Source organism: Vulpes lagopus, chromosome 11 (genome assembly GCF_018345385.1).
Source record: "Vulpes lagopus strain Blue_001 chromosome 11, ASM1834538v1, whole genome shotgun sequence".
Taxonomy (NCBI): domain Eukaryota; kingdom Metazoa; phylum Chordata; class Mammalia; order Carnivora; family Canidae; genus Vulpes; species Vulpes lagopus.
Genome location: NC_054834.1, coordinates 57,270,965 through 57,281,777, shown reverse-complemented (window position 1 = coordinate 57,281,777; position 10,813 = coordinate 57,270,965).

The following is a 10,813-nucleotide window of genomic DNA, read 5'->3' as shown; positions in this document are numbered from 1 at the left end:
ATCTATCTTGGTGAGCTGATAGTGAAATGTGTACAGAGGAGTTTCAGATCCCTCTCAGCCCAGAGAGACAGACAGAGAGAGAGAGAGAGAGAGAGACTGTCAACTGTACAGAGATACAGAGAAAGCCATAGACACATAGGAAATATTAATCTGCCTTGCAAAACTTGATGACAAGTTTTCCAATCATAAATGGCAACTTTCTACTCCTTTTTAATAAAAAAAAACTATCGTCAGTTCTCCAACATGTCTTAAACTGGCAGCTGCTGGCCAGGTAGTAAATGAACAAATTTACTGTGTCTCTCTCAGAATAAATTTTTAATCTACGAGCTTTAAACACCCTACGAATAAGAGAATATTTCTCAGAAGCTGCTCTCAGGAGGAATTTGCTATATCTGTGTCAATATATTTTAATATGAGAAGCAAGTTTTTTTTCCCCTAATATAAGTAATTGATGCTCATTATAGAAGAAATTTAAAAACCAGAAAAGTATGGAGAAGGAAAATTAAATGTACCCAGAATTCTGGAGTGTTTTCCTAAACAATTCGGTGAGTACATGCACATCTCTGTGTATTTGTTATATATGTTATATATTTACATCTATTGTTATAGTTGAGATCACACTGGGACTATAGTTCTCAGTGATTCAGTGATGACACATCCCTCCAGCTCCTTCAGAGCACCACATCAAGCAAGGCTTGCTGCTGCCATTTTAGGGCTGAGTGTGGAAGGGCATTTGTCCGGAGTTAGCCATCCCTGGGGACTTTCCTAGTGCCAGGTGTTTTGGTGAGCTCACAGATTTCATTGCAGCAGCTAAACAAGGATTCTACTTGCCATACATCACAATTTCCCATGCTTCCAGAGCAGGTATGATGCTACCCTTCAAAGACGCATTCCTAAACAAGACTACCTTTATTTTTGTTTAGTCCAACTCTGCTTTTGCAAGTCCTTTCAAATCTCCTCTGGAATGGGTTCTTGACATCTTTGCAGGTACAGCAGTATTGGAACATCTCTTGTTTAGCTGGTCGAAAAAGTTTTCCCAACCCTTGTACTCAATGTGTATTCAAAATTACATAGGACTCTATAGCACATGACACAGTTGTTAATCCTGGCTTTGATGCAGCAGGCTTGGGGAAGGTCTATGTCTTTGCTGAATTACTATCCCACGATTCCTTATCACAGTCTGCTAGAGGACATTCTTGGTGCTTGCTAGATGTTGCCTCTCACCTTGGCAGCCGGCACTATACCTCAAAAAGGATAGTTGAGTTCATTTTAACGTAACCACCAAGAAAAGAACTTCTAATTTTTTATCACCAGATATCCCACAGCCACTCTTTGGTTCTGTCTTGGGAAACAGCCTCAAAGCAGGTAGAAGGAACAAGGTAACAGGAGATGAGTGAAGAAGCTCTGGAGACAAAAGCACTTGCCCTCCGATCACAGCAGGGGCTAGGGGTAGAATGCAGACTTTGGGGTAGGTCACCAAGTCCCTTGCTTCATTCAACCTTTTGGAACCATCCTAAAGAGTTCGGCCCCCTTCTCTCTTCTGTTTATGAAACTTTTGCATTTGGTTATTTACTTTCAGAACCATTTATTGATAACCTAACGTGTACGGTATAAGAAAAGTAGTTCACATGGTCTAGAGCTCTGACATATACCGTATAAGTTGGGCAGAACTGAATTGAAGTCTCAACTCTACTTCTTACCAATTCATTTCTTTAGGCAAGAGAATTGATCTCTCTGTGCTTCAGTTCCTTCATCTATAAATTAGGAATAGTAGCAGAATATATCCTTTGGAGTTATTTGTTATCATAATTATCTTTATTTTATAGTGTGTGCTAGACACAGAAACTCTACAAAAAAAATATAGCCATCAATCCAAGGAGAATAGACACTCTATGAACCAAAATAAATTAAATGCCAAGTAAGTTGGTATGTGCTCTATGAATTCAGGGAAGGGAGAGTTACTAAGGGGTTAAGCAAAAAAGTTTCATAGAGAAGAAAGGACTTCAAATCGTGTTATATAGCAGGGGAATCATGTGATCACAGGGGAAGATTTGGTTGAGAAAAGTGTGCATGGAGGGTGTAAGAGTGGACATAGCAAGGAATAAGTTTAAAGCCACGCTGAGGAAGGATTGACCATCTAACCAGTGATTTTTAGATTTCCTCTGTAGGCTCACAATCTAGAAGCTGGACATCCTATAAGATTGGTTAGGGGGTCCATATGAGGCTTCCTCTGATTAGTTCCAAGGTTGAAGTAGAGACAAAAATTAGAGAAGCTTTTAGTAATTAATCAAGTCTTGGCTATTTGGGGGCCAATTTTCACAGAAGTTACTGTTCAGCTTCCTGGATTGTCATCAGAGATAGCAGTCTGGCTCCCTGCAAGTCTGACTTAAAACAGGTTGACTTCCTCATTTGTTTATTGTAGGTAAGGGGGTTGGTTTACTAGGCAGGTTGCTGCAGCTTATAAGCCAAAGTTTTATTTTTACACATGATCAGGCTATTGTCCGTTTGCATCTAGCAGAGAAATATGCTAAAAGAGATTGTGGAGATGGGAGCAGAACAAAAGAGATTGGTTGGGGGAGACCTCCTGCATATGAGGTAGTCAGGGAAGGCATCGCTGAGGAAGTGACAACTACACAGATCTTAAAGAGGAGAAAGGGCGAGCCATTCGAGAGGCTGACAGAGAGCATTCCAGGCAGAAGGGCAGAGAAAAATACTCTGTGCCAGAAAGAGCAGGGGATGTTCAAAGACATGAGAAAACAATCAGTGCAACTGGACAGAAGTAAGTACGGGAAGAGGTGTGAGATGAGGTTTGAGAAGTAGGCACGATTCGGGGGGGTGGGGGGAACAGAACTGTGAATGCCGTGAGGGAGAATAGATTCTGTGGGTGTAGGCAGATTAAATAAGAGAAAATTTAGGAAGCTGTGCAGTCATTCGGGTGAAGGATGGCAGTGCAATGGTCTGGATTAAGGCAATGGGAAACGGAGATGAAGAGAAGTGGTCAGTTCCTTGAGGTGTTCCTGAAGAAACAACAAAGAGGACATGCTCATGGCCTGAAGAGTACGAAGGCAGTGAGGGATGGGGGTAAAGGGAGGAAACAGAATTCCAATGATCATGGCATTTACTGAAATGGGGATACTTGATAAAGAGGAAAATGGGTTTTGGGGAAAAATCTGATCCCAAAGTTCCTGATCAGTTCAGCTAGAAAACAAATCAACAACAAAAAAAATGGAATTACTTGACACTGAGTGGTCCAATGACCTGATCCATCCGCTGAACTTGAAGTATCGCATATTATCATACACACGATGTGGTCCTTTCCTGCTTATAGTCTAGTGGAGATGAAGTCAGGTGGCCGGGTTCAGGTGAGCGAGTAGTAAGAGTAAACTCATCTGTCGACCTTGCCTTCTACTTCATGGACAGAACTAAAGCCATCAGAAGAAAACTTCCAGATTCCCACCACAGCATCTGCCAACTGCTGGCACTAGACTCCTGTATTGTGCCCTCCTCTGTCCTGTCACCATTTGAGAATTGTCTGTGCTCCAGTCTAAAGCCAGTTCCTCCACTGTGCTCCCCATCCCATTTTTTCTCACTGATTCAGGGACGTTGATCCAATAATTGTCTTCTCCCATTCCTGAGCTATTCTCTTCATCAAACAAACCCACTGCTCATGCTTCCATCATCAACAAATAATTGCAAAATAAATTTTAAAATCTTTGTCTCTCTTTGACTCTACTCCTATCAGCAAATGTCCCAGTGCATGGCTCTTGTTTTCAAGAAAGCTTCTTGACAGAGTTGTCTCTTGTTGACGTCTATAATTCCACTCATCATTCCCTTTATTTTTCCTCTGGTCACATGTGTTAAGACATAATTTACCTACTGTGAGATGTATCCTTTTTAAGTGCACATTTTTATGACTTTTGACAAATGTGTAGAGTCGTATAACCACCACCCAAATCAAAAAGATATAACATACCCATTGCCTCAAAAAGTTCCTTTGGGCCTCTCTCTGGTCAATCCCTTCTCTCTATTCCCCTCTAGTGACTACTGATCTGTATTTGTCCCTATATTTTTGCCTCTTCCAGAATGTCATATAAATGGATTCCTGCTAGCCTACAACCTTTATGTATGGCGTCCTTCTCTTAGCACAGTGCCTTTGAGCTTTATCCATGTTGTTACGTGTAACATCAGCTTGTTCCTTTATATTGCTGAGTAGAGCTCAAGTGTACGGATGTACCACAATTTGTTTATCTGTTAATTAGTTAATAGACATTTGGATTGTTTCCTGGTTTTGACAATTATGAATAAAGCTTACACAGCATTTACATTTGCAGGTCTTTGCAAACATTCCTCCCTGACTGTGGCTTGCATTTTTATATGTTTAACACTATCTTTTCAAAGAGAAAAAAAATTTTAATTTTGATGAAGCCCAATTTATCCATTTTTTTATGATTTGTGTTTCTTATATCTAAGAAATCTATGTATGACTCAACATCACAAAGATCACATACTTTCCTCTAAAAATGTTATAGCTTTAAGTCTGACTTTTGTCTACGATACACTCATAATTAGTTTTTGTATATGGAACAAGGAAAAGCAGAAGTTCAATGTTTTTGCATATGGCTGCCCATTAGTTCCCTCAGTGTATATTTAAGAAGGCTCTTCCTTCTGCATAAACCTTGGCATGTTTGTCAAAAATCAATTTTACATGGATATATAAGTCTATTTTTAGACCCTCTATTCTGTTCCTTTCTCCATATACCTACCCTTGCCAGGAACACATTGTTTAATTACTATAGCTTGGTAGAAAGCCTTAAAATTAAGTAATGTGAGTCCTCCAGTTTTGTTCTTTTCTTTAAAATTGTTTCAGCAATTCTACATCCTTTGCTACTTAATATACATTTAGAATCAGACTGTCTTTTTATATAAAAATAGCCTGCTGGGATTCTGATTGGGATTACATTGAATCTTGTAGATCAATTAGGACAGATATTGGCATCATAATGAGCCTTCCAATTCATGAGCCTGAGAAGGGTCTGTATTTATTTGAGACCTTATTTAATTTCTCTCAGACGTGGGTTTTGTTAATTTGCAGCATACAAATCTTGCACATATTTTTTTCAGTAGAGTTCTAAGTATTTCATGTTTGTTGATGTTACTGTAAATAGGATTGGGCTTCCATTTTAATTTTCAGGTGTTCTTTGCTGGTATTTAAAAATAAAATTGAGTTTTATATGTTGATCTTGTATCTTATGACCTTGTTAAACTCACTTGTCAGTTTTACTGGCTTTTTTGGTTAGATTCCTTAGGCTTTTCTACGTCCATAATCATGTTGTTGGCAAACAAAGATAGCTTTATTTGTTTTTTTCCAATCGTTACGTCTTTTATAAATTTTTTTATTGCCCTATTTCACTGCCTCCAACTACTAGTAAAATGTTAAGTAAAAGAAGTGAATAAACATCCTTGCCTTAGTTCTATATTTATTAAAAATCTTGAATTGTTTATGAAAAGCCTTCCCCTCTCCACCAAGCTCCATGCTCAGATGGTTTTCCTGGTGAGCTCTAATATTTAAAGAAGAAATGAAAACAATTTTACACAAACCCTTAATCATTGAACATCAAACATTAAGTATGGTACTGTCTGTAGGTACTCGGTAGTTGAAGTTTCCTTCTGTTCTTAGTTTTCTGAACCTTTTAAAAATAATTTTAGGACATTATTTTTCTACATTGATCTAAATGATCATATGATTTCTCATTTTTAGTTTGTTAATTGATTCCTTGATTCCGAAAAAGAGAGTTTTGAGCCAAGCTTGCATATCTGAGATAAATCTAACTTGGTAATGATGTATTTAATATCTTTTTATATATTCTGGATATGACTTGCTAAAATTTTATTGAGTATTGTTGTGTTCCTTTGGTCTGTAAATTTCTTTTCTTATAATTTTGTCTTCCTGTTTTTGGTTACCTGGGTAATTCTGGCCTTCATAAATAACTTCAGACATGTTACTTCTTCTTCTATTTTCTGAAAACATTCATTAAAAAATGGTTTCATTTCTTCTTTAAGTATTTAGGAGATTTTACCAATAAAGCCATCTGATCTTGGAATTTCTTTGGGAAAGGCTTGTATATCCCTATGCAGATAACATGTTTCTTCTTAAGTAATCTATGATAGTTTGCATCTTTTGAGGAATTTATCCATTTCATTCAACTTAGAGAAAATCAACAAACTCAAAAGTTGTTTCTTTGAAAAGACAAACAAAATTGACACACCTCTACCTCCAATGATCAAGAAAAATGAGGAAAGACTCAAATCATTAAAGTCAGGAATGAAAGAGGAGATTCAGAATAGCCAGGACAATCTTGTAAAAGAACACACTCTGCCCAATTTCCAAACTTACTAGAAACTATAGTAATCAAGCCCATGTGGTATTGGCATAATGATAGATACATAAATCAATGGAATGGAATTGAGGGTCTAGAAATAGAACTTCACATTTACAGTCAATTGATTTCCAACAAGGATGAAGACAAATCAATTAAGAAAGAATAGTCTTGTGGTGCCTGGGTGGCTCAGTTGGTTAGACAGTTGCCTTCAGCTTGGGTCGTGATCCTTGGGTCCTGGGATCGAGCCCTGTGTTGAGTTGAGCTCCCTCTTCAACGGGGCCCTGCTTCGCCCTCTGCTTGTGTTCTCTCTCTGTAAAATGAATAAATAAGATCTTAAAAAAAAAAAAAAAGAAAGAAAGAATAGTCTTTTCAAAAAATAGTCCTAGAACAATTGGATATCCCCTTGCCAAAGATTGAAAAATCAATGGTCCAAATGGATTCTTACCTTTCACCTTACACAAAAATCAACTGAAAGTGGATCATAGACCTAAACATACAAAGTCTAAACTACAGGTCTCAAAAACTATACAACTCTTAGATAAATACTTAGAAGTAAATCTTCATGAACTTGGGTTAAATGGCAGTTTCTTAACACCAAAAGCACAAGCAATAACAACAGCAAAATGGAGAAATTGGACTTCATCTTAACTAAAAACTTTTTTGCTTCATAGGCCACGAAAGTGAAAAGACAACCCACAGAAGGAGAGAAAATGTTTATAAAACATACAGCTGACAAGGGACATGTACCTGAATATACAAAGAACTCCTACAAGTCAATGATAAAAAGGTAAATAACTCAATTAAGAAATGGACAAAGAGTTTGGATAGACATCTCTCTAAAGGAGATAAACCAATGGCTAATGAACACATGAAAGAATGCTCAACATCATGAATCATTAGGGAAGTTCAAATAGAAGCTGGAATGAGATGCCCTTCATATCCACTAGGATAACTATAATCAAAGAGACAAATAGTAATAAGTGTCGGTGGGGATGTGGAGATATTGGAATCCATACACATTACAGGTAGGAATGTAAAACGATGCACCCACTGTGGAAAACAGTTTGGCACTTCCTCAATAGATTGAACATAGAGTTACTGTACAATCCTACCATATGATACTTGCAGGTGCATAACCAAGAAAATTGAAAACATATGTCCAAAGAAAAACTTGTACGCAAATGTTCATATCAGCATTTTTCATAGCCTAAAGTGGAAACAACCCAAATCTCCATCAACAGATGAATAGATAAGCAAAATATGACATATCCATACACTGGAATATGGTTCAACAACGAAAAGGAATAAAGTACTGATGTTTCCTACAACTTGAATGAACCTTGGAAACATGATGTTAATTGAAGGAGCCAGTCATGAAATACCACATTTTATATGATTCTGTTCATATGGAATGTCCAGAATAGGCAAACCGTAGAGTCATATAATAGATTAGTGGTTGCCAGAGTCTGGAAGGGAAAGGACTGCCAGGTAGCTGATTACCTCTGGGCACGCAGTTTCTTTTGATGGAAATGTTCTAAAATTAGATTACTGTGATGGTTGCACAGCTCTTTGAATATGCTAAAAGCCACTACACTTTAGATGGGTAAGTTCCATACTATAGTATGTGACTATCTCAATAAAGCAGTTTTAAAAAATCATTCTTGACTCCTTACTTTCTTTCACAATCCATGTCGAGCATATAAGGAAATCCTGTTGGCTCATGTATCTTCGAAACAGAATCTGAATCCAACTACCTATTGCCTCTTCTAGTTCTCCTGCCAGGTCTAAGCCACATTGTCTCTCATGAGCTTCTGCAGTAGCCCCTCAGAGATCTCTTTGCTTTATCCTTGTCCTCCTACAATTTCGACACAATAGGCAGTGTAAGTCTTTTAAAATCTAGGTCGGATCATGCCCTTCCTCTGCTCAAAATCATGCAATGGTTAACAAAATCCAGCAGGGGGAAAACTATAGGTCCAACTGACCTAGAACTCCAACACATAAACTATAAGAGAAAGAAAAGGCTGAGGAGGACCCGCAGGCTAAAAGTGACTTAAGAGACTTGTTAGGATTAAAGTAAGGTGATGAGATGCAAACATAGAGAAACACGTTAGGATTAAACTAACAGAATGAGGTGTAAACATAGAGAAACCCAGCAACTAACCAACAGAAAAGCCAAAGGGTGTTATATTTGTGCAGAGGCAGGGAATGCTGATTGGGATGGAGCCCGTGGAAGCATTTCTGAGGAGACTGGCAGGTATCCTTCTTGACCTGGAAGGTGGTTGAAAGAGTCTAGACCTCATGATAATTCACCAAGCTATACATTTGTTTGGTGTGGGATGCTGTGTATTTTATTTTACAACGAAAAGATTGAGAACACAAACTCTGCCATGGTTCCCCCCATCTGTCGGTGAAAAGTTGAAGTCTTAAAATAGTTCACAAGGCCACACCGGACCTGACCCATGGCTGTCTCTTGAATCATTCCTTGCCTCCACTATGCCCACCTTTCCTCACAACACTCTAGCCAGCGTCATCCCCCCGCCCTTTCTTGAACATTCCAGGCATGTTACTCCAGCTCTTCCCTCTGGCTAATCTTCTCAACCTCGTCAAGTCTGCTCAGATCTCCTGTTCTTGACGAAGAGTACAAGGAGTACTTTGTGCCCTGTTTTATGCAGCCATCTGCCTCCTTAGCTTAACCCTTTCCTTTAACTGTTTTCTACAATCTCTATCACCTTCTCTTATAAGAAAGGCTTCACCTATTTACTCCGCCCATCTTTGTGGTCAGTCACTCCTCTAGAATATAAGCCCCATAAGAGCTTTATCCACAGATGCATCTTACCTGATAAGGTAAGGCTGAGTCACAGCCTGAGTCGCTTGACTGGTAAAGGTAACACTGAGCCACTTTTAGGCTTACACAGCAAAGAAGAAAGCCAATGGAGCCAGTCTTCCATGATCCTCGTCCTTATAGACCAAAGAGGACTGATGAATAGAATGTGAGTTCTGGGAGATGCCATTGCTGAGGACTGGATTCTAGACTGCCCCCAAGTGGTCTTATATTCTGCAGCTCTACTCTGAAGAGGCTATAGCAGGAAGCCCTAAGAGTCATCAGAACCCAGGAGGTGATAAGAAATGGTCTAACGATAGCCTCCCATTGGAGAGAGAAAGGGGAGGGGAGACAGCCTCTGAGCAGCTCTTTGAAAGCTTCATACGCTCTTGGGTTCCAGGAGGACCACAAGGCCTTCTGTCAAGACCCAGACAAGCTGCACCTGGGGCATGAACCTGCATGGGCTGTGTAGATACATGCAAAGCTGCCTGGGCACCAGGGAGAGCTGTTCTCCTGCAAGCAGACATTCAATAAATATTTATGCAATGAATATGTGAATAGCTAAAACCCACCCTGTAGGACTGACCTATGAGGAAAGAGAACAGGAGATGTGAAAGCATCTTTTTTGTAAGTCCTTTTTTAAAGGAACAGTGTGGCTCAGAGTGAGGAGCATGTACTCTGGAGTTGGATGGACTGTCTGGGGCCTAAATGCAGCCTGGCCATAGGGCAGCTGGACAAGCTTGGGAAAATAGGTGTTGTATGAGCAACTGCTACCATCTTTATTCACCTGTGTCTTATACTGGAATATAAGACATTTGAAAAGATTTACATTTGAAAAGATTCCTTGGTGCATTTGCTTTCTTTCCACTCCTGCCCTCTACCCCCGTGCTTACAGTGGTGCCCCGTATGCCTCAATGAAAATGCTCGGTTTTGCATTGCACTGGAGATTGACTGTCATGATGTTTGATCAGTTATAGAAATCATAGAACCACCTCCTGGAAAGCGGAGAAAAGAAAAATCACTCATATCTAACAAGGCCAGCATAGGGCCTGCAGGCATTTTAATATAATTCCTTTCAGTATTCCCCCATATATATATAATATTTATTGAGGACCTACCATGTGTGTTATTATTGATCTCCATTTTAAGAAGAGAAAACCGTAACACAGAGGCTTAGTAGCTTTCCCGACCATACCTGGTCGGTCACAGCTGGAACTGGAACCTAGGGAGTCAGCTGCCAGTACGTGTTGTGCTATCATAGCAAATGAACAATTTTACATTCTTACAGGAAGCTGTCTTAGTCCACTCAGGTTGCTGTAACAAAATAGAACTGACTGGATAGCTTCTAAATAGCAGGAATTTATTGTTTTGAAGGCTGGAAGTCCAAGGTCGGGGTACCGGCACGGTTGGGTTCTGGTGAGAACCCTCTTCAGGGTTGTGGCCTACTGACTTACTGTATCCTCGTGTGGTAGAAGGAGAGAGCTAGCCCTCTGGGGTTTCTTCTATAAACACACTGATCCCATTCACGAGGGCTCTGCCCTCATGAACCAAGCACGTCCCTGAGTCTGCACCTCCCTGAGTCTGCGCCTCCTGATACCACCACACTGGGGTT